General features: G+C 62.7%; 1 protein-coding gene across 1 annotated transcript in view; it reads left to right on the top strand.

Moving 5' to 3' along the window:
• Positions 1–1,221: 1,221 nt before the first annotated feature.
• Positions 1,222–21,360, top strand: part of TNK2 (tyrosine kinase non receptor 2) — a 66,905-nt gene continuing 46,766 nt past the window's right edge. Inside the window, exons 1-2 of the mRNA XM_054039707.1 lie at positions 1,222–3,403; positions 16,924–17,219. The gene's annotated coding sequence lies outside the window, so the exon portion shown is untranslated. The remainder of the gene's footprint in view (positions 3,404–16,923; positions 17,220–21,360) is intronic.

The raw sequence follows: 21,360 nt of genomic DNA, 5'->3' as shown, positions 1-21,360 counted from the left end.
CAAACACATCCCCTCTACCCACCCATCCCCCATCCACACCCCTCTACCCCCATCCATCCCACCTCCCCCCGCCGCAGGCCTCTCCCCGTTAACCCTTCGCTGCCCAGGGCTCGCGCCAACGGGGCGCCGCCCCCGCGGCTCGGCCCCGCGGGCCGGGCGCGCTCCTGGAGCTCGGGGCCTGCCCCTTTAAGAGCGGGCCCGTGGGCCGGGCGCGCGCAGGCCGAAGGGGCCGGAGCCACCGCCGCTGCCGCCTGCGAGCGGGGACTGGAGGCTGCGGAGCGCCCGGCCCGGGGCGGCCGAGCAGGGGCAGCGGTGGGAGGAGCAGGGGAGCCCCAGGGGGCAGCGGCAGGGGGCGGGCGAGCGAGCCCCAGGGGGGCAGTGGTGAAGTAGGGGAGCCCCAGGGTGTAGGGGAGCCCCAGGGGGGCAGTGGTGAAGTAAGGGAAGCCCCAGGGTGTAGGGGAGCCCCAGGGGGGCAGTGGTGAAGTTGGGCAGCCCCAGGGTGTAGGGGAGCCCCAGGGGGGCAGTGGTGAAGTAAGGGAGCCCCAGGGTGTAGGGGAGCCCCAGGGGGGCAGTGGTGAAGTAAGGGAACCCCAGGGTGTAGGGGAGCCCCAGGGGGGCAGTGGTGAAGTTGGGCAGCCCCAGGGTGTAGGGGAGCCCCAGGGGGGCAGTGGTGAAGTAGGGCAGCCCCAGGGTGTAGGGGAGCCCCAGGGGGGCAGTGGTGAAGTAAGGGAACCCCAGGGGGTGGGGGAGCCCCAGGGGGGCAGTGGTGAAGTAAGGGAACCCCAGGGGGTGGGGGAGCCCCAGGGGGGCAGTGGTGAAGTAAGGGAACCCCAGGGGGTGGGGGAGCCCCAGGGGGGCAGTGGTGAAGTAAGGGAAGCCCCAGGGGTGTAGGGGAGCCCCAGGGGGGCAGTGGTGAAGTAAGGGAAGCCCCAGGGGTGTGGGGGAGCCCCAGGGGGGCAGTGTGAAGTAGGGGAGCCCCAGGGGGTGGGGGAGCCCCAGGGGGGCAGTGGTGAAGTAGGGGAGCCCCAGGGTGTAGGGGAGCCCCAGGGGGGGCAGTGGTGAAGTTGGGCAGCCCCAGGGGGTGGGGGAACCCCAGGGGGGCAGTGTGAAGTGGGGGAACCCCAGGGGGTGGGGGAAGTTTGAGGGGGGCAGGGGGTGGGCGGCAGGGCGAGTCAGGAGCACAACAGCTGAGCCATCAGGGGCCAGGGGGTGCGCGCAGGGGAGCAGCGGCACTGTCAGGAGTTGGGGCTGGGGTGGGGCGTTCAGGAGTCCGGGGGTCTGAGCCTGGCCGTGCAGGAGTCAGGGCTGAGCCCAGGGTTGCAGGAGTCAGGGGTGATTCTGGGCCTGCGGGAACAGTATCAGGCGGCTGGAGAGGCCAGGCCAGGGGTGCAGGAGCAGCGGGCGGCTGGAGAAGCCAGGCCAGGGGTGCGGGAGCAGTGGGTGGCCAGGGAGGTGAAGCCAGGAGTGTGGGAACAGTGGGTGGCAGTGGGAACAAGCCCAGTAGTGCAGGAGCAGTCGGTGACCAGAGAGTCAAGGCCAGGGGTGCGGGAGCAGCGGGTGGCTGGAGAAGCCAGGCCAGGGGTGCGGGAGCAGCGGGCAGTTGGAGAGGCCAGGCCAGGGGTGCGGGAGCAGCGGGTAGTTGGAGAGGCCAGGCCAGGGGTGCGGGAGCAGCGGGTGGCTGGAGAAGCCAGGCCAGGGGTGCAGGAGCAGCGGGTAGTTGGAGAGGCCAGGCCAGGGGTGCGGGAGCAGCGGGTGGCTGGAGAGGCCAGGCCAGGGCTGTGGGAGCAGTCAGTGACCAGAGAATCTAGGCTGGGGGAGCGGGATCAGCGGGTAGCAGTGGGAAAGAGGCTGGGGGTGCGGGAGCAGCGGGTGGCAGTGGGAGTGAGACCGGGGGTGCGGGAGAAGTGGGTGGCGCTGAGAGAGAGGCCGGTGGTAGGAGGGGTGAGGCCAGGGCTGCGGGTGGCCAGAGGGACGAGGCCGGGAGCACGAGCACGGGTGGCAGCGAGGGTGAAGCCAGGAGTGCGGGTTCGGGTGCCAGGAGGGGTGAGTCTGGGGTTACAGGAGGAGCATCTGGTAGAAGAGGGGAGCCTGGGAGTAGAGCAGCAACCTCAGGAGGATGGAACAGTGAGCTCAGGGGTTCAGGAGCAGGGTCTGGCTCTGGGAGCCCCCCAGGAGGAGGGTCTGGCTCTGGGAGCCCCCCAGGAGCAGGGGGTGGCCCTGGGAGCCCCCCAGGAGTGGGGAGAGGGCCCGAGGGTGCAGCACCAGCCTGAAGGGGAAGGGGAGGTGAGCCCAGGAGTGCAGGGGGGCCAGCAGGGAGAGCAGCACCAGCAGGAGAAAGGAGGGTTTGTCAGGGGCCTGCAGGAGAAAGGGGGCCTGAGGCTGGGCCTGCAGGAGGAGGCGCTCAGGCTGGGTGTGCAGGAGGAGACGCTCAGGCCTGGGGTGCAAGAGCAGTCTCGGGAGCCAGAGTGGCTGAGCCCAGGTGTGCAGGAAGCCGGGGGGACCCTGGGTGTGCAGCAGCTGCAGCGCAGGGAGGGGAGGCGGCGAGCAGCACAGGTGTAGGGCGTGAGAGGAGTGAGCCCAGGAGCCTAGCATGGTCTCCGGCCCAGACCCTTAGCAGGGTACCAGCACCAGCTGGTGAACCCAGGAGAGTGGCCTCAGCGCTGGCACCGCCGCTAGCCGGGGAGCGCAGCACCACCCTCATCCCGTGAGCGTGGCAGTGCAGCGCCATCACTGGAAGTCAGCAGGAGAAGGTGGGGGTGAGCCCAGCAGTGCCATCCCTTGCCAGCGAGCCTGGAGCAGCCTGAGCAGCGCCTATAGGAGGAGCCTGGAGGGGTGAATCCTGGAGCGTCGTGGCCGTAACACCGGCGCCCGTCTGGGTGGCCGGGAGTATAGCAGCAACACCACCACCCTCATCATTCATGCACTGAGCCTGGGCACCAAACAGCACTGCCCCATTGCTACAGTGAGCTTTGCACTGTAAAGCCGCATGCAGTGAGCCTGGTCATGTACACCAGCAACAGCTGGAGCCTGCAGTGACTCTGGCAACATGTAGCAGCAGCATTTTACTAGCTTGGAGTATAGCAGAAGCAGTGACGCCTGGCAGCATGCAGTGACGCCTGGCAGCATGCAGTGAGCCAGGCAGTGTCCAGCTGCAGCACTGTGCAGTGAACCTGGCAGCATCCACACAGCAGCATCGCTACCAGCTTGGCCTTCCTGGAATATAAGAGCAGCACCTTTCCCATGCAGTGAGCCTGGCAGTTGGTACCCTCTCCAGCCTGGCAGCTTGCGAGTGCGGCAGCAGAGGAAGGAGGTGATCCTGTGGGTACAGTGGCAGCGCCATCGCCAGCCCAGCGAGAGATGGTGGGGAGCTTGGAGGGCAGGAACTGGAGGTAGAAACTGACAGGTAAGGGGGGGGGTGTGCTGAAAACCTGTGTCCCCACAAATCTGCTGTGCTTTCCCTTGTGTGTTGTCATCGCCTGGCCCAGGGGCAGCTTGTGGAAGGGGAGCGTGTGCTCATGGGAAGTGTCTGGGTTAGTTTTCAGCTTAGGCAAATAACCGCGTAATGAAAGGCTAGCGTGTCTGTGTGCAGCACTCGCCTGTGCTGGAGACGGTCAGGACAGCTCATCTGTGTGTCATAGGCCCCATACTACTGAATTCTCCTTTGGTTTGGGCAACAAGGAGCAGTTCAAGTCCTGCTTCTGTGGAGTTTTGATACTGTGGCGTGCAGCACAGTGACCCCTGGAGTGTGTTTCCTTTCAGACAAGGTTTCCTGTAGGTTCCCTCGCAGTCGGTTTCCCTTGTTTGAGGGGAAATGGGCAGAGCTTGGTTTTTCTCCCAGTTCTTGTGAGCGGAAGGTGGTGGCCTGCAGACTGGAACTGCCGAGGTGGAAAGGGCTCAACAAGAAAGATGCCCAGGGCTGTCACGGTCTGGGCACTGAACGACACCCATATTCGTGGGCAGGCAGAGTAGCCACAAGGACACACTGATGCCCCTCGCAGGATGGGCCCTTGGTGAGAATAAATACTATGCGGTTGCAAGCTGCTCTATCCCCGCATCCCTCCCTTGCATGCGCATGCAAACGGCTGCATCTGCGCCATATCCATGCAGGAAACCTGCAGCCGGTGTCCTTCGTCCTGCCCGACGCTCCTGTCCAAAGCTCGGGAAGGCTACCAGGCACCGAGCCTGCTGGCATGAAACGTGATGGGCCACTGACCAGGCCTCATTGGGAAGCTCAGTCCCCACCCACTCCTGTTCACCATCCCTGGGGCAGGAGAGGGTGCTGAGATTCCTCTCGGGGGCTGATCCAGATCCCTTCTTGAGGGTCCCTCATTCCTAGCAGCCCCTGGCTAGTGGCTGTTTGACAAATCTGAAATCCTCCCAGCCCCACACTGGCAGCTAGAAGGGGGAGGAGAGGCCTCTCAATCCCAGCCAGGCTGTGCTGAGCCACCTCTGGCCTCTGTTGCTAAGGCCCTTCTCCCCTGTGGCTACAGCAACTCCAGTGCCTGCATCTGCTGCTCAGTGCCCAGCAGCCGCCTGAATGGCTGGGATTTGTGCAACGTCACGGCTGCCCTGGGGGTTCTGCACAGCAGGTGCAAAACTGACTGGAGTTGGGTTAATGTCACTCTGCCTCTGCTTGGCAAAGCTCTGCGCTGCACTGGAGCTGTCGGTCTGCAGACTCAGGCAGACGATGCTGCATCAGGCTCGGATCTGGGCCATGCTGGGGTGGCGTCCTCTGCCATAGAGGCTAGAGACCCTTTCAAAAATCAAAACTTAAATTCTGCTGAAACTGGTAGCTGGGCCTTCCTGCTTCCCCAGGACAAGCCACTGTCTGAGAGGGCAGGGGGGTTGCTGGGGGAGAGGATGTTGTGTAGGAAGCTGCTCTGGGGCACTTGGCTAGGTTGGAGTCTCAGGGAAAGGGTGAATCCCAGCCCAGACTGAATTGCCTTTGGCACCAGTGTGTGACTCCCTTGACTTCTCAGATCCTTGGGGCCATGTTGTGCAGATAGACGGGGTGATTCTGCCCTGCAGATGCGTCCCCCCGTGTCTAGCTCCACTGTCTCCCCAGTGCTCTCTGAGCCCGTTGGACAAAACCCTTCCTCTGCGGTAGGGAGAGGCCCTGCTGCTTTCCCTGGGCACTGCTCTATGGGCAGCCAGGTGGGGCATGCCTCCTCTTCCCGGTGGCTATCGAGCCTCCAGCTGTCTCCCTGAAGTGCCCCCAGAGGACTCTCAAATAGCCTGTCCCCGGGGCTGGAATAACAGGAGTAGCCAGCCCACCTGAGCGCTGGGGGTCTCAACGGCGTTCAGGGGCTGGCTGTGCCTCGCAGAGGGAGCTGGGTCAGAATGGGGGGAGAGGGGCCTTGTTCCCACTTCCAGAGGGTGTAGAGCAGAATTTCAAAGAGACGCGATGAGCGTTCCCAAAGCAGAATTTCTTTGCCTCTCTTCTCCTGTTCCTACTAATCCGTTCGCTGATTGGGCCGTGCTGGGACAGTGATGCAGGCCTGGCTTCCTGCTTCCCTTTTACCAGCTCCGAACGTTTCTCCTCTGACTGGGTTTGGCAGATCCCCTAAGTGTTGGGGGACTCGGGACTCCTGGGTTCCCTCCCCAGCTCTGCCGCTAGGTTGGGCAAGTCCTTGACCTGCTCAGAGGTTCAGCTCACTCACCTGTGAAACAGGGATTATCATTCCTGCCACTTCGGTGTGTGCAGATGGCACACACAGGGCAAGCGTTAACGACGTATAATGACCGTGCCCGCACCACCTGGCTGGCGGAGTGGCTGGAACATGGCAGAAGCAGACAGCCAGGGGGGCTGATGATTGTCACGGTGGTGCTGGCTGCAGGGTTGGGCTCGGATCTGCTCCCTGAAGCTCAGGGGTGTTCAGACCTGCAATTGTGGTGGGGCCTGTTCCACTCAGGTGCCTCTGATCTGGGTTAAGCTCCCCTGCAGGACTCTGCTTTTCCCACTTGCTTCCAAGAGGTCATTATTCTTATCACGCCAGTGCTGGGACTGAAAATACCGTGGGCTGCACCTCCAGCAGCCCGGCTGTGAGCAGCCTCTCCTGGCTGGCTCAGCCCTCCCTCCCCTCAGCTCCCACTGAAATCGTGGACCCCAGCCTGTGTGGTGTTGGCCGGGGCAGTGGCTGAGGCGGCCAGTGAGGGGCTGTTGGTAGTGTAGACAGCTGCCTGCTAGGAACAGCTGGAGACTAGCTTGCTCCACAGAGGGGGGTGGGCGGCCGGAGCTGCTAGTCTGGGCTGCATTCAGTTCAGCACCAGGCTCTGTGACCTGCTACTGATCCCTCGAGCTGCCCAGGCCTCGCTATCCTGCGTCTCGATAGCCAGTGCTTCAGGCCGAGCCTGGGGCGCGGGCTCTGGGCGCACGGTAAGGCGGGCAGGGGATTGTGGGTAAGGCTCCGGGGATGGCGTGCTGCTCGTCTCTGTGATTTCCCCTCTGTGTGGCTCCTCGGCAGCTGGCAGCTCTGTGGCTGTGCCCAGGGTGCTGCGTGTGGGGGGTGGGCCGAGTGATTCAGTCTGCGAGCGGAAACCCCGCGAGTGCTTCGCCCGTCCTGGGCAAGGCAGCTGGGTCCCCAGGCCTGCGTGTGCACCCCAGCGTGCGGGGGCTGGACCAGGAGAGCCAGACACCCAGAACATTCCACCAGCGGGACGGCTCTAAGCCAAGCAAAGGCCGGCTGCACCCGTGTGGCCGCTCCCAGCCCATAGTTGTGAGCCCCCGCAGTGGAGAACGGCTCCCACAGCAGGGCCATAGATCCTCGCCCCCACCAGGCTGTGTTAGCTGCCAGGTGGGGTGCTGCTCTGGCTGGCCGCCAGGCTGGCTCTCGCCAGGGTCCTTCTCCCGTAGGAGCCCTCGGGGGGGGGGGGGGGGGGGCTCGCTCACTGGCTCTGAGGTGCCCTGTGGCAGGCACCATGCCTCAGGTGAGACGGCAGCCCCCTCTGCTAACAGGGATCCAACCAGGATGCTCCATTCTGCATCCCTCCATGTCCCCCTCCAGCTTCACTGGGAGGAGCTATTTGTTTCCCATTATGAACTGCTGCACACTGGTAAACGACTGCTGCGTTCCACCCCAGAGGTGGTTGCATTTCTGTGGTGAGTGAAGCAATTTGTAGCGTGTACAGCATGTTGGAGTCTGGCTGGGAGGGGGCCGTACAGACTTTGCTCTCTCCTGTAGAGTGGAGGAGTCCAGCGGGGAGAGGGAAGGATGGAGGGGGCGCTCCTTGGCTGTGTTGCATTCTCCTGCCTGGTTCTCTTGACTTTGCTGGCAATTAACTGCGCTCTTGCAGGGTTCTTGGCCTCTTCCCTAGTAGGATCGCCTTCCCATGCAGCTGGGACCTCACTGGGGCTTGCTCCCGGTCAGCCTGGGAAGGGCAGGGTGGCTGAGATCCCCTGCAATGAACTGGTGAGAGAGAGAGAATGTCCGTGTCCATGTCCACTGCTGGCCTGCCCCGCCCCATCCTGCTCCTGCAGGACTCCTTGTGAGGAAGGGAAACTTCCGTGCACTGGGGTGGGAGCAGGGTCTCTGCAGGCCCCACGGGCAGCAGTCCTGCAGCTGTGCTCAAGCACTGTGCCCTGCACGACAGGTTGGCTGAGCTCTCGAGTTCCAGTCCTGGCTCTGTCATGGACTCCCTCCATCCAGTTGCTGCCTGCTGGTGCCTCAGTTTCCCCGTCTGTAGCGGGGTAATCCTGGGGCTATTTACTCCTGGGGTGCTGAGCGAGTGCATCAGTGGCTGTGGCAGGGCCGTTAGTGCAGGGAGCTCCGTCTAAGGCCTGCTCCTGCTCCCGCTGAAGCCAATTCAGTCTCTGAAATAGCAGCCAGCCCTGAGCAGAGCCAGCCGCTGCTGCTCGTCCAGCCTCGGGGTTCCTTTGAGAGAAGGGTGCTGCTGGCTCCTGTGATGCTGAGGCAGAGCTCAGACACCACTGCGCTGGCTTGGCCCCATGCCCTCCATTCCTCTGCTGGGCAGGAAGGCCTGGACTTGGGCTCAGATAAGAGGAGATAAAAGAGCCTGTTTATAGCCCTTGGGCTGAGCCAGTCACCTGTCTTCTGCCCCGGATAGCTCCTCTGTGCCGGTCGGCGTGGGGAGAAGAGTCCAGCTTACAATCCACGCTCAGAGAGGCTGATTCAGGAGCACTGAGCTTGTTTCTGCACAGCCGTGCACCTTGTGCAGCGTCCTGTGGTGGGCAGATAGGAAACAAAGGGTAGGAATAAATGGTCCGTTTTCAGAATGGAGAGAGGTAAATAGTGGTGTCCCTGAGGGGTCTGTACTGGGCCCAGTCCTATTCAACATATTCATAAACAATCTGGAAAAAGGGGTAAACAGTGAGGTGGCAACATTTGCAGATGATACAAAACTACTCAAGATAGTTAAGTTCCAGGCGGACTGCCAAGAGCTACAAAAGGATCTCTCAAAACTGGGTGACTGGGCAACAAAATGGCAGATGAAATTCAATGTTGATAAATACAAAGTAATGCACATTGGAAAACATAATCCCAACTATGCATATACAATGATGGGATCTAAATTAGTTGTTACCACTCAAGAAAGAGATCTTGGAGTCATTGTTGATAGTTCTCTGAAAACATCCACTCAATGTGCAACGGCAGTCAAAAAAGCGAACAGAATGTTGGGAATCATTAAGAAAGGGCTAGAAAATAGGACCGAAAATATCATGTTGCCTCTATATAAATCCATGGTACGCCCACAGCTTGAATACTGTGTGCAGATGTGGTTGCCCCATCTCAAAAAAGATGTATTGGAAAAGGTTCAGAAAAGGGCAACAAAAATGATTAGGGATATGGAACGGCTTCCATATGAGGAGAGATTAATAAGACTGGGACTTTTCAGCTTAGAAAAGAGACGGTTAAGGGGAGATATGATAGAAGTCTATAAAATCATGACTGGTGTGGAGAAAGTAGATAAGGAAGTGTTGTTGTTTACTCCTCATAACACAAGAACTAGGCATCACCAAATGAAATTAATAGTCAGCAGGTTTAAAACAAACAAAAGGAAATATTTCTTCACACAACGCACAGTCAACCTGTTGAACTCCTTGCCAGAGGATGTTGGGAAGGCCAAGACTATAACAGGGTTCAAAAAAGACCAAAATAAGTTCATGGAGGATAGGTCCATCAATGGCTATTAGCCAGGATGGGCAGGGATGGTGTCCCTAGCCTCTGTTTGCCAGAGGCTGGGAATGGGTGATAGGGGATGGATCACTTGATGATTCCCTGTTCTGTTCATTCCCTCTGGGGCACCTGGCATTGGCCACTGGCGGAAGACAGGACACTGGGCTAGATGGACCTTTGGTCTGACACAGTCTGGCTGTTCTTATGCTGCTCCTGCCTGTGTGTTACTGTAGGGTTGCTTGTAAGTGCTCGCTGGGCTGCTTTCGCTGCTTGTTAGCATTGCTCCCAAGGCAGCTCTGTGCACGGGGGTTACTGGGGGCTGCCCAGGAGCTCTGCAAGTTCATGGGGGAGTTATTGCCGGGCTGTTTGGCAGGCCTGAGCTGTGGGGCGTGTCCAGCTGCATTGGTTTGACGAGTTAGTCTTTCTGGAGCTGTTTAGTGTGTGTGCACCACTTGTGGAATGGTTTGCGGTGTGTGTGTGTGGGGGGGGGGGATGCTCACACTAATTGTGCAATGGCATGTGGACTGTGTGCATACATGTCACTGCTTGTGCAATGGCGTGTAAGGTGTGTGTATGTGCACATTGCCTGTGCAATGGCATGTGAGGTGCGTGTATGTGCACATTGCTTGTGTAATGGTGTGTGTGTGTGCACTAGTGCAATGGCATGTGGGGTGTGTGCACACCCACCGCTTGTGCAATGGTGTGTAAGGTGTGTATGCATTTCTTGCGCAATGGGGTGGAGTGCATGTGCACACTGCTTACATAATGGCATGCGGGATGTGTGCACTGCTTGTGCAATGGTGTGTGTGTGTGTGTGTGCACGTGCTGCTGACACACCCCTGGCTGATCACATTCAAGGTTCCAGCAAGGTTATTTTCAAAAGCGGTTTCCTGTTGTGATTGCACTATTGAAAATCCTTCAGCGGCGGACCAGGGTGTTAAATGGAAACAGCCTCTGTTTTGCTTTGCGAGGGGTTTGTTTTTCCTAGAGAGGAACACGCTTTGTAGCTTTTGTCACACACAAGGGGCTCCTTGCATCCCTCCTTCCCCCAGCTCCATATGTGCCACCTCCCATCCCCCTCTATTTCAGGGACGCCCACAGGCCCTATTCTCCTCTTTATGCCAGGGGCTGTGCCCCCTAGTCTCCCCTCCATTCCCATTCCCCTTCCGAAGGGTCCCCTGATCTGCCCCCGGGGTCATGGGCTCTATGTTGCCTTCATTCCCTCCTCTGTTACATGTCAGGGGCTCTGTCTCCCTCATGTCCCCTATTCGCCCCCTTCCCCCATTAGTTCTTTCCTTCCTTTCTGGAAGTGAAGTCACTCAGGGTGTCAACAGTTTAACTCCGTTGGGAAGATCAGCAGAGCTGAGTTTGGGGAGGAGGGTGTTAGTGGCTGGCTGCCTTCCCACATAACTGGTGCTTTGATCTATAGACCGTTACAGAGGGGGTTGAAGCTGATGGGTGTGTTAACCAGGTGACCAGGGCTCTGTGCATCCCCACTTCCCTTTCCAAGCCCCCCCCCCTTCCCCCCCCGGCAAATTGGGAGAGTTCTGCCCCTTCATACCTGGAACGTGCCCGGTTGCTGGGGGAGCCTCTGGTCTGAGCCACACAGCTTGTCAGACGATAGGATCGTAAAGGTCCCGTCCGCTGGCCTGAGTCTGACTCCTTTATACGAGGAAGGATGGAAGTGACTGTTTCTGGGATTTGGCTTGTTTCAGTGGAGTCGTGCAGCCATTGCAATGTGAAGCTGCAAAGCTGAGGGCAGGGTGAGATGCCAAGGGACCCCTCGGGGAAATGACTGTCGGTGGGGTTCAGGGCAGTTGGAGCCTGCAGCTGGATAACCATATTGCAGATGTAGGGTAGTTCAGCAAGCTAAGGTATGGGTGAGCAAGCCCCATGCTTCAGGGCCAGTGGGTGCAGGGGTCAGGAATCCTGCCCCCTTGTGCAGCCTTGCACAATTGTCCTGCTTCACCGTGAGCCTGTGTCCTGTCCATCATCTCCACACACCCCCCCCAAGCGTGTGTTGCTGGCAGAAGGTGAGGTGATCCAGTGCTCTGACTGGTCTGGCAAACCCTGTGTGCCTAGGGCAGTCTGATAGCCGGAGGAGAGCCGTGCTTGGTGCTTGTCAGGCAGTCTTCCCCCCCACCCCCCTCCATTCCCGTCTGAGCCTTGCCCTCTCTTCCTGGAGATGGCCCTCAACGATGTCGTGTCGCATGGTGCGCTGGCAGGTGCTGAGCGCCCTCGCTCCTCAGGGAAGCTGCTGGGAGTCGAAGGCACCCAGCACCTTGCAGGATCACAGGACAGAAGAACAGCCGTGCTGGGTCCGAGCAATGGTCCTTGTAGCCCGGCATCCTGTCTCTGACAGTGGCTGGGGCTACATGCCTCAGAGGGGATGAACAGAACAGGGCAAGTGAGTGATCCAGTCCCAGCTTCTGGCCGACCGAGGCTTAGGAGCATGGGGCTGTGTCCCGGACCATGCATGGACCTCTGTCAGCCGGGAGGCTGTGGAGGTAACTCTCCCGAGGCAACCCCGGGGGAGTTTGTAGCCCCCTGTGGGCTCTGGGTTTGTCTCTCCCCCTCGTGGCCTTCTTGCACCACTGCCCTTTGCACGCGATCTCGGCAGAAAGCCCCTTTGTGGCTCTGTCTCCTGGGGCCGGAGCAGAGACAAAGGGGCCCTTCTCCCCCTGGCAGCGAGTGGGAAGCGAAGCAGGCGCGGTCTGGCTCCTGCTCCCCGGGAACGGCCCTGGCAGAAGGGTGGGCAGGGGAGTGAGAAGGCGGCTTGGGGCTGGTGGTGGTCCAGATGTTGGCATTCTAGGCTGGGGTGGGGTGGCCATTCCACGTGCTCCATAGGATGTCTGCTCCCAGGAGCAGCAGTCCTGGCGTGTTACTTCCAGCATAGTGCCCTCCCCCGTGCTCTGGTCTCTGTTCATTCCCTGGCCTTCCTGGCTCTTGACTCCTGGTCCCCTGTGGTGCCCATCTGATCCCCTCCCTGGGGGTCCTGCTGCACGAAATTGTCCTTCGCCCTCTAGTGCTGCTGATGGCAGCCGCCTGGCCGGGGGTGTCGTCTCTCTGCTCCCCAAAGGTTCCACTTTTGGGCTGTGGAGGAGGAAGTGTTTCCCACTGGTGGCCCCAGTGGATCTAGCTGGCAAAGCCCCTGCACCGCCCAGCTTGTTGGGGTGCTGGGAGTGTGTTCCACAGCTGGGCGCTCCCCCTTGGCAGCTGGCAGCCGTTTGTGGGTGCCAACGTGCTGTGGTCACTAGTCTGTGACTAGCTGGGCTGAGAGCCACCAAGCACCATGCTAGTGTGGCCGGGCCAGCAGGCCGCAAGGGGGCACGCCTGACCCAGGCTGGATTTGAACTGGCAGTTGGGAGGTGAGAGGACTAACGCCAAGCCATGCCGGCGAGCCCACCGGTGCCCCTCATGCCATGCGAGCTGCTGGGGGAGGGTGTGTGTGTAGGTCTCTGCCTGGGCCCACTGTCCCGCCTGGTCTAGGAGGGGAGTGCTCGTCCCCCAGCGGGCATGGCTGACTGGGTGGAAGGCCAGACTTGGGCTCTCTGTTACCCTGAGCAGGTCCCTGCCCCTCCCTGTGCCGGGGGTGTGTGTGTGTGTGACGCTGCCCTGCCCCTCGGTGCTGGCGAGGCCGGTCAGTGCCAGGCGGTCACCACTGCCTTGGGGCCTGAGCTTGGCAGCATCGCCCAGTGTGGGCTGCGGGCTCCAGTCAGGTGGGGAACACGGGTGGTTGGAGCAGTGGGGGGGCTCGGGCAGTACCATGGGGCGGGGGGAGGAGGGGAGGCAGTAGACAGGACCTAGCGGGGCTTTTCCCTCTCCAGCACCTCCGGAGATGGTGCAAGAGCAGACGCCGGGAGCTGTGATCATCCCTTAGAACCCCCCTGCGCCCCCATTTCCATGTGTGGCACATCCCTGCCCCTCCCCCCACGAGGCTGCCAGGCGCGCGCTCCCCCTCCGGTGCGAAGTGGCTGAGCGCCGTGCAGCGCCGGCGTGGGCAGGAAGCCGGGGGCATGAGCTGTTGGTGCTGCGGGGCGCTGGGCAGGGCAGCTGGCGCAGGAGCAGGTCTGAACTTCCCTGGGTGGGCGGAGAGGGGAGCTGGGGGGGGGGGGGCGGGGATTCGGTGGGCGGAGTCTGTGTCGGTAACTTAGAGACTGGCTCCCCTGGCCCGGCCTTGGGCTGCAGGGTGCTGCATGGGCAGGGTTGCTCCCCAGTGCTGCAGGGGCCTGGGGGTGTAGCAGCTTCCAGTCCCCTCCCTTGGGCACAGCCCCGTGGGTGCCCTCAGGAGCCCCTGCACTGCCTGGCTTGTCGGGGGCGGGGGGCGGAAGCTGCCCCACCTGGCCCTCTCCAGGCCCCCCCCTCCCCCCGGCTGAGACGCCACAACCCCATTCCTGGCTCGTTCCAGGGTCATTCGGCTGACTGCTGCCGTGATAGCGCAAGCCATGGCTGGGGGGACTGGGCGGGGAGAAGGCAGGAGGGATCTCCTGTCTTCTGGCTGAATTGGGCTGGGGCCCCAGGCCTGGTCTGGCCCCCTGGCCAGGCAGGAGAGCCGGACCCAGAGCTCTGCCCCGAACGCCATGACACTCCCGCTGTGGCTAGTGGGAATGGGCAGCTTAGAGCTGCTTGGGAACAGATCAGGCTTTGCCCCTCAAACCAGCCTTCTCTGCCCTCGGGGGGCCCACCACCAGCCTGGGGCACTGGAGGGGGCTCTGGGGTTCTCTGCTGCCTGGCAGGCCCAGGGTACGTGGCTCTCCTGGGCTGCAGCCGGAACTGCTGGGAGGGGAAGTGGGTGGAACTGGGGTGAGGGCACTCGGGGCACGGTGAGATGCGGGGGCAGTGCCAGGCAGCATGGTCAGGGTCCCCCCAGGGGCACTGTCTGGCACCTGCCTGTGCCCTCCTGGCCCAACGTCTGCCCCCCAGCCAGGCCTGGGGCTCTGCCTTGCCCCCCCTGTGTCTCCAGGACAGTGGGGGTGTGTGGGTGTGCACTGCCTTCTAGTGGCAGGGCCAGGAGCAAGGCCCTGGGGCAGAGACCTGTGGCTTAGCGCCCAAGGCCCTGGCCTACGTGTGACATTGCTGGTGCCCCCAGTGCCCATGTATGCTGCATGGGCAGTTGGATGGTGGGTTCGAGGCTCTTGTGTCACCACTGGGGCTTGTCCCCTGGCAGCCAAACCCCTAGGGCTCTCTGTGTCCGGATGCCCTGAACAGCACGTGGCAGTGCCCTGGCCCGCAAGGCCCTGTCTGCATCCAACCTGGAACCACCAGCAAAGGGGCCCGTGGTCCTGGCTGGCTGGAGTTACACTGTCCCTTTAAGAGCCCCGACTGCTGAACAGATGTGCACTGAGCTGGAGCCTTTCATCTCCACCCTCGGCAACTTCCTTTCCTTTCCCCTGGCCCCTCTGGGGCTCCTGTGGGTGGGGCCTCCTGCCTGGGGGATGGGTGACTAGCCAGGGGCCACTCCTGTCTACATGGACCCAGAGGCGTTTGGATCCCAGCTGGTACCAGTCAGAGACCTTGGGCTGATCCTGCCCGGGGAGGGGGAAGGAAGGAGGCCCGATGGGGAGGGGACTGGGGTGTTCCCTGCTCCTTCCTGTGGGACCTAAGTTGAGCCAGTCCATTCTCAGCAGCCCCTGGGAGCCCCAACCCTGCAGCAGCCGCCTGGTGCCAGGTGCTGTACGCTGTGCTCCCTGTCCCAGAGCTAGCTGACTGGCCTGTGCACCGGCTCCCACCTGGTGAGTGGGGGCGAGACGTCCCCACCTCCTGGGGGCACAGTGGGGCTCGGCCCATCAATGACGCTGCGGGGCCCTGTCCGTATCCAGCTCAGGCCCCAGAGCCTCTGTGTGACTGGGGGAGGGGCTGGGCCAAGAGGGGTTTTGTGGGTCTTCACCAAGAGCTTCTCACTCCAAGGTGAGTGTCTGCCCCAGAGACCCCCCTGCCACTGCTGGGTGAGCCGCAGCCCTGGAGAGGCTGCTCCTGTCTGGCCATGGGGGCCCGCTGGACCCCGCGCAGCTTCCCGTGGGCAGATCTCCCCTCGCCCAGCTGGGGATTTCATGCAGCAGTCCCAGCGTGTGCGCTGCCAGCAGCATCCCGGACCTGAGTGACCGGCTTGGCGGGGGGGGGGCTGGTGCTGGCTGACGAGTGGGATTCTCACCTCATTTAGACAGGGGCCAAAGGAGCCAGCAGCAGCGGAGGACATGGGCCTATTAATTAGCAGCAGCAGTAATTGGTGCAGCTACACTAGCGGGGAGGGGAGGGAGAAGGGTGGGAGAGAGATGCTGAGTCTGCCTGGGTTCATCCTCCAGGCTCTGCCTGTGTGGAGGGAGTGAGGGGCACCGGCAGAGCTGTGGGTGGGGAGCCCAGGGCTGGGCTAGCAGGGGCTGTGGGTTGGGACTGAGGGGCACCGGCAGAGCTGGGGGGGCGCCAAGGGCTGGGCTAGCAGGGGCTGCAGGTCGGGAGTGAGGGGCCCTGGCAGAGCTGGGGGGGCGCCCAGGGCTGGGCTAGCAGGGGCTGTGGGTTGGGAGTGAGGGGCAGTAGCAGAGCTGGGGGGCACCCAGGGCTGAGATGGGGGGGCTGTGGGGAGCACCGGCAGAGCTGGATGTGGGGAGCAGACCCTCTCTCCCCACTAACCAGACCTCTTGGCCCTTTGCTGCCAGGAACAGACCAGCCCCTTCCTCTCCCTGTTCCCGAGGCCCTGGCAGGGTCCCTGAGCGCTGGCTTGAGCGGGGGTGGCTGGCTTGGGCGGGGGTGGCTCCCCCAGTGCTGGGAGCAGGGACAGGACGTCCCAGCCGATCCGGCCAGGGCCCTGAGCCAAAGAGGGGTTGTGTGAGAGCCCCTGATGTGGGGGGGAGGGACTCCTCTGGGGGTGAGCCCCCACCCAGTCAAGGGCAAATGCCGGAGCCCAGCTCTGCCCCTCCCGCCGTTGGACAATGATGAGCTCATTGCAGAGCTGATGAGGGAGGGCAGGGGGCCGTTTGTGGCCGGCAGCTGAGCCATGACCTTGGCCGCAGCCTCTGCCATACAGCCAGGCTCTCCCCGCCCCATCAGTGCCCCCGTGGTGGCCAGGTCCCAGCTGGCCGCTCAGAGGCGGGTGGAGATCCCTGGCCATCGGCAGCCGCGCACGCTGCAGGGAGATTGCTGGTGGCTGCGCCGGGCTGCCCGGGTAGGGGACAGCCGGGGCAGGCCTCATCCCAGGGGTGGGGGCCAGTGCTCCCCTCCTCCCCCGTGGTGTGCATGAGGCTGTGCTCCGTCCCACAGGGGCTGCGTGCCAGGGCTGCCGACTGGCCAGGCAGAGCGGGGCTCGGGGATGGGGGGTACAAAGGGGGATCCTGATTCCTCTCCACTGGGGTCCCATGGCCTGGCTCTGCCCTGGCGCTTGAGCAGCCCTGTCTGTACGTTCGGCCCCGGGCAGGGCTGGAGGGGTCCGTGAGTCTAGGACCCTCCCTCCCCATGCCAGGCATCCGTGTTTGCATTGGCACCTTGGCATGCCTGGGGCCAGCTGCAAGGCGCCCGCCTGTCTCTGCCAGAGCCAACGAGCAGGTGCTGGGTTCGAGTCCAGTCCTGCTCCCTCCTCAAATGGGGTGGGAGGGGGTGGCACTTCCCTTGAGGGGCTGGTTTCCCTCTGGGGTCGGTGCCTTGGTGGGGGGGGCTTTGGCATGGAATCATCCCGGCCAGGCAGTGACTCCGCTCCGCCCCCTGGTGGCTCCGGGTGGCAGCGCCCTCGCTGCGGAGCATGACGCTGTGCCCAGCCTGAGGTGTGCCCTGACACCGGGATCTCTTTTCTCTCTTCCAGACTGAGTCTGGCTGAGCCCATGGGCTGGAGCAGCCAGGCCCCCTCCCTCGACGGACGTGCTGGTGAGTCGCAGGGCGCCAGCCTCTGGATCGTGCTGGGACCCCCCTGGGAAGCAGATGGGCCGGGATTAGCGCTGCTTTAGGACTCGGCGGGGGGGGCCCAGTCCTCTGTACAACTCAAAAGACTCCGGGAGAGGCTGAAACGGACTCCCTTCCCGCCCCCTGGAATATCCCCTCCGCCCTCTGACCAGCCCCCTGGGGTTCGTGGAACCAGACGGAGCAGCACCCTAGCCTCAGGTAGGGCCCTCCACTGCACTGTACTGCCAGCCTTCCTGCGCTCACCAGAGACCCCTCCCCACCCGCAGGCCGGCAGCACCAGTGCCAGCTGGGAGCAGCCTCACCAGGCCAACGGGGCACCGGACACTGGCATGGATATGGAGGGCTTTGTGTAACTGAGATCAGGCTCTGGGCTGGGGTCCCTGGGGGGCTGGGGGTCTCTGCTGCCTGTTTCTCCCCAGGTCCAGGGCCTAGCAGGGTGTGATTGGGCCGGGCTAGCTGCTCAGGTGGGCGAAGGAAGCGCAGTGCTCCTGTTTTCTGTTCACTCTCTGGGCTGGTTGTTTGGTTTCCCCCCCACCCCCCCCCAGCCTCTGCCCACCCTCCATCCGGCTGGTCGGTGCCGGTGCTTGGGACAGTATCACAAGCTGAGTGAAGTGCGCCCTCCTGTGGCCAAGCAGGAAGGTGCCCAACTGAAGCTAGCTCTGTGCCGAGTGGGGCACCCGCGCCAGGGTGGTGCCGTACCCAGCTCTGGACTGGTGGGAGTTGCCTGTTTGCAGGTTCTGGGCTGGCTCCCAGCAGCCCCCACTGGAGCTCTCCTTCCCCGGGGCGACCGTCACACCAGCCCTTGGTGCGGCATTTGTGACTCAGGCCTTGTCACACCGCATCCCTGCCTGCCAGTTGGCTTGTCCTGCTCCGTCCGTAGTGCTGTGGGCTGGGGTCAGGGCTGGGCTTGGGAGACGACTGAGGGCAACCCAGCTGCTCAGGGCATGGTGGGGGAGTTTCCTTGGGGGCCCGCTCTCCTTAGTGTGACGCCAGAGATGCTGGATGGCCAGGAGTGGAGCAGGGGACACTCCCCGGGCAGTCGGTACTGGCCCCTATGCCCAGTGTGACGCCAGGGGGGCGCTGTGCTGCAGGGAATGGGGGGTGGGGGAGGCTCTATAAGGGGTTCTCTCTCAAGCAGTGCTGGCCCCAGTGCAGTGCTAGGGGGTGCTGTGGTGCAGGGAGTGGGGCCTGGAGGCTCAGTGGGGGGGGCTTTCAGCAGTACTGACCCCCATGCCAAGAGTGATGCCAGGAGGTGCTGTGCTGCGGGCAGCAGGGGGTCTCCATAGAGGGTGCTCTCAGGCAGTGCCAGAGAGTTCTGTGCTGCAGGCAGTGGGGGTAGGGGGGCTCTTGGGGTACTGGGACTCAGTAGGGGGCACTCTCAGGCAGTGGCAGGGGGCTCAGTAGGGAGTGCTCTCAGGAGGGGCTGGCCCCCATGTGGCGGGGGGGTGCCATGCTATTGGAGGGTCCATCTTTTGGCTGAGATTTAATGCTGGCCGTGACTGACTGTGGTGAAAGATGCCGCTTTTTGCGAAGGCGCATTCGCTAGCCGAGCGCACGGGCCAGGCGCCAGCCCCTGAAGTTACTGGCTGCTTGTGTAACTTCCTCTGCAGCTCCAGCATCCCAACGAATGGCTGACACCTTGCGCTGCCTCCTACTGGGTGGAATCCGAATGGCCCTGCTGTGGGTCAGAACCCCCTTACTGCTTACAGTTAATGGAGAGTCTCCTTAGGCCTGGGCTTTTGGAACAGGAGGGTCTGAGCTCTGTCCCTGTTGCTGCCAGGGAGTCCCGGGCGGCCGTGCTGGGTGGCACAGGGCCGGCCCTGGAGCCCTAGACTGCTCCTGATTTATTAGTGGCGTCTCCTTCCTGTCCTGTCCGTGGTTTCTGCAGCTGTTGGGCAGTTGCTGCATTTCGCCCTGGTGGTGGAGACGACCTCCTGTGCGTACCAGGTTTTCAAGGCGCTTTGGCCTGGGAAAGAGCCCTAGAACCGGATCTACCTGCCCCACTCGCTCCTGCTGGCGGCCTCTCAGACCGGCTGCCTCCTTGAGCCACTGCCTGGCTTCTGGCGCTGCTGGGGGGTGGGGCGTTTGGGGCAGGGGGAGGGTTGGGCTGTTTCTTAAAATAGTGAATCCCTTCCTGGAACCCCCTTTCCCACCCCCCGGGCGCTGATCCCGCTGCTGTGCATAGGCAGGGTGAACAGACCACATGGGATTAGTAAGGGGGTGGGAACAACTGATTTAAAGTCTCTCCCCCCTTGAGCCCGTTGACAGCACCCTGGCCCCAGCGTTCGCCACAAGAACTGCTGCCTGTCAGGGTATTTCCCAAGCAGCAAACCCAAAGTGCTGGGCCAGATCTTGCCTCAGACGCAGAGGGGCCGTGGCCGGGTGGGTGAGACTGGGCGCTGGGCTGCGATGACTCTCCCTTGCCACAGAGAATTAGCCAGCCAGCGTCCTCTCCTGGGAGCCGTGTGCTGGTGCGGAGGCTTTGCTGCACTTGAGGCCCAGAAGTCAGGACAGCTTCGTGGCTGCCAGTGCGCTGCCCTGAAACCTGCCTTCTGCTCCAGAAGTACAGGCCCCTGCTCTGCAAGTGAAGGGAGAATCACCACTTGCAATACGGGGCCTGTGACACACAGTTGAGCAGTACTGATTCCATCCAGGAGAGGGTAGTGTCATGCATGCTCCCTCCCCCTTGTGTGGGGCTGGGTTGAGGGGGCTGGGGACTGGTGCCCTCTGCACAGGACAGGGACAGTGGCAGGCAAACTTCCCTCATCCAGCCCTGCAATAGAGGGACCCTGTGCCACCTTGGGGGGTCCAGTCTTCAGAGCCCACCCAGCCCTTGGCCACTCTGCAATGGCCACCAGCAAGGAGAGGGGTTGTCAGGGACTCAGCTGGGATACAGTCGGGCACCTCAGCAGCTGCAAGGCTCCCCACCTGTTCCCGGGCCCTGGAGCCAGCCAGGGCACACCTCGGGGTTAGCGGAGGGGGCATTGGGCAGTGGCTGGGCAGCCACGTCTGAGATCTGGGCTGCTCTGCGTCAGGCGTGGGGTCCCACATGGCACCAGCCTGTGGGCTGCGGGGAGGATGGGGGCGGGGGGTGGGGGTCCTGGACATGTCCCGTTCCCCCCCCTTTCCCCGTTGGGGATTTCCCCCAGACTAATCTGCTGTGGGGATTGCCGGTGCCCATCTCCCGGTCCCTCTGCAGGCAAAGGGAGGGACACCGGACTGCCAGCCAGCCCCGGGACCCTTGCCTCCCTCAAATCCCTTCCATATGCAGAGCTGTACGTGGCAAGCGGCTTGGGGCTGGCTCGTCCTGGGTGCGGATGGGGGCACAGGGCAGCCCACTCCTCGGCTCACAGGTTCCTCTGTCGCCCTGGCTGGCAGGAGCGGTGGCGCTTCCTCCAGCCCCTTCCGAGTGTGTGTCGCACCCTACATTGTATCCCTTCTGCTGTGCACCGCATGCAGCCTCCCCACTCTGCCGACTGCTGCCTGGGGTGCCCGGACTTCCACCCGCTCTGCACTGCCTGCCCCGCAGGCCGTCCCTACCCCCGGAGCACTCCCTAGGGCCGTGTTGGAGCCGGGGCTGAGGCACCGACCCACCAAGCTGGCTGCTCGGAGAGGAAGGGGCATAGACATGGAGCCCGAAATGGTGCCAGGCATTCTACCCTCTTCCCCATCGCCTGCTGGTGGCTCGCCCAGCATTTAGGACGGGGCACGGGGCCGTGGGCTTGCATGCGCCATAGCTCCTGCGTGAGCGTAGCCAGAGCTGCTGAGCCCTGGGATTTCCTGGGAATGGGGCGCCGGGGGGCGGATCCTAGCTTGCTGCTCCGTGCAGATGGGTCAGGGCCGGACCCTGTCTGCCCGCCCGCTTTCCACAGCACAGAGCTCAGGGCTCCGGCTAGCCCCTTTAGAGCCCATCTCCCTGGTACACTGCCCACTGCCAGCCAGCCTGCAGAGCCTGGCACCTGCTCCCCTGCCCCCCTCCTTCGGGTTTGTACCCGCCATGCAGGGTTCTCCCCGGGGGCTGGACTGTCCTAGCTCTTCCAGTACCCCGGGAGAGCAGCAGTGCTGTCATTAATCATTGGTAACACATTAACGACCCCTAGTGCCCGCGGGGGTGAGGGGTCAGCATCCCTGGGGGCCGGGGCTGCCCAGGACCCAGCTGGGAGGTGGCTACCCACACAGCACACCTGGGACCAGTGGGTACTTGGCTATCGGCTGTTGTAGTGCCCTTTGTCCGGTCCCCTCCCATATGCCTGGGGAGCTGTATGAGGCAGGGCGACCCCCGGCCCACTGACAGACACAGGAGCCGGGCATCCCAGGGGGCGGTGGCACCATGCTGCCA

Source organism: Malaclemys terrapin, chromosome 9 (genome assembly GCF_027887155.1).
Source record: "Malaclemys terrapin pileata isolate rMalTer1 chromosome 9, rMalTer1.hap1, whole genome shotgun sequence".
NCBI lineage: Eukaryota > Metazoa > Chordata > Testudines > Emydidae > Malaclemys > Malaclemys terrapin.
The sequence above is the reverse complement of the archived record's forward strand: the minus strand, read 5'-3'. Positions and strand labels throughout refer to the sequence as shown.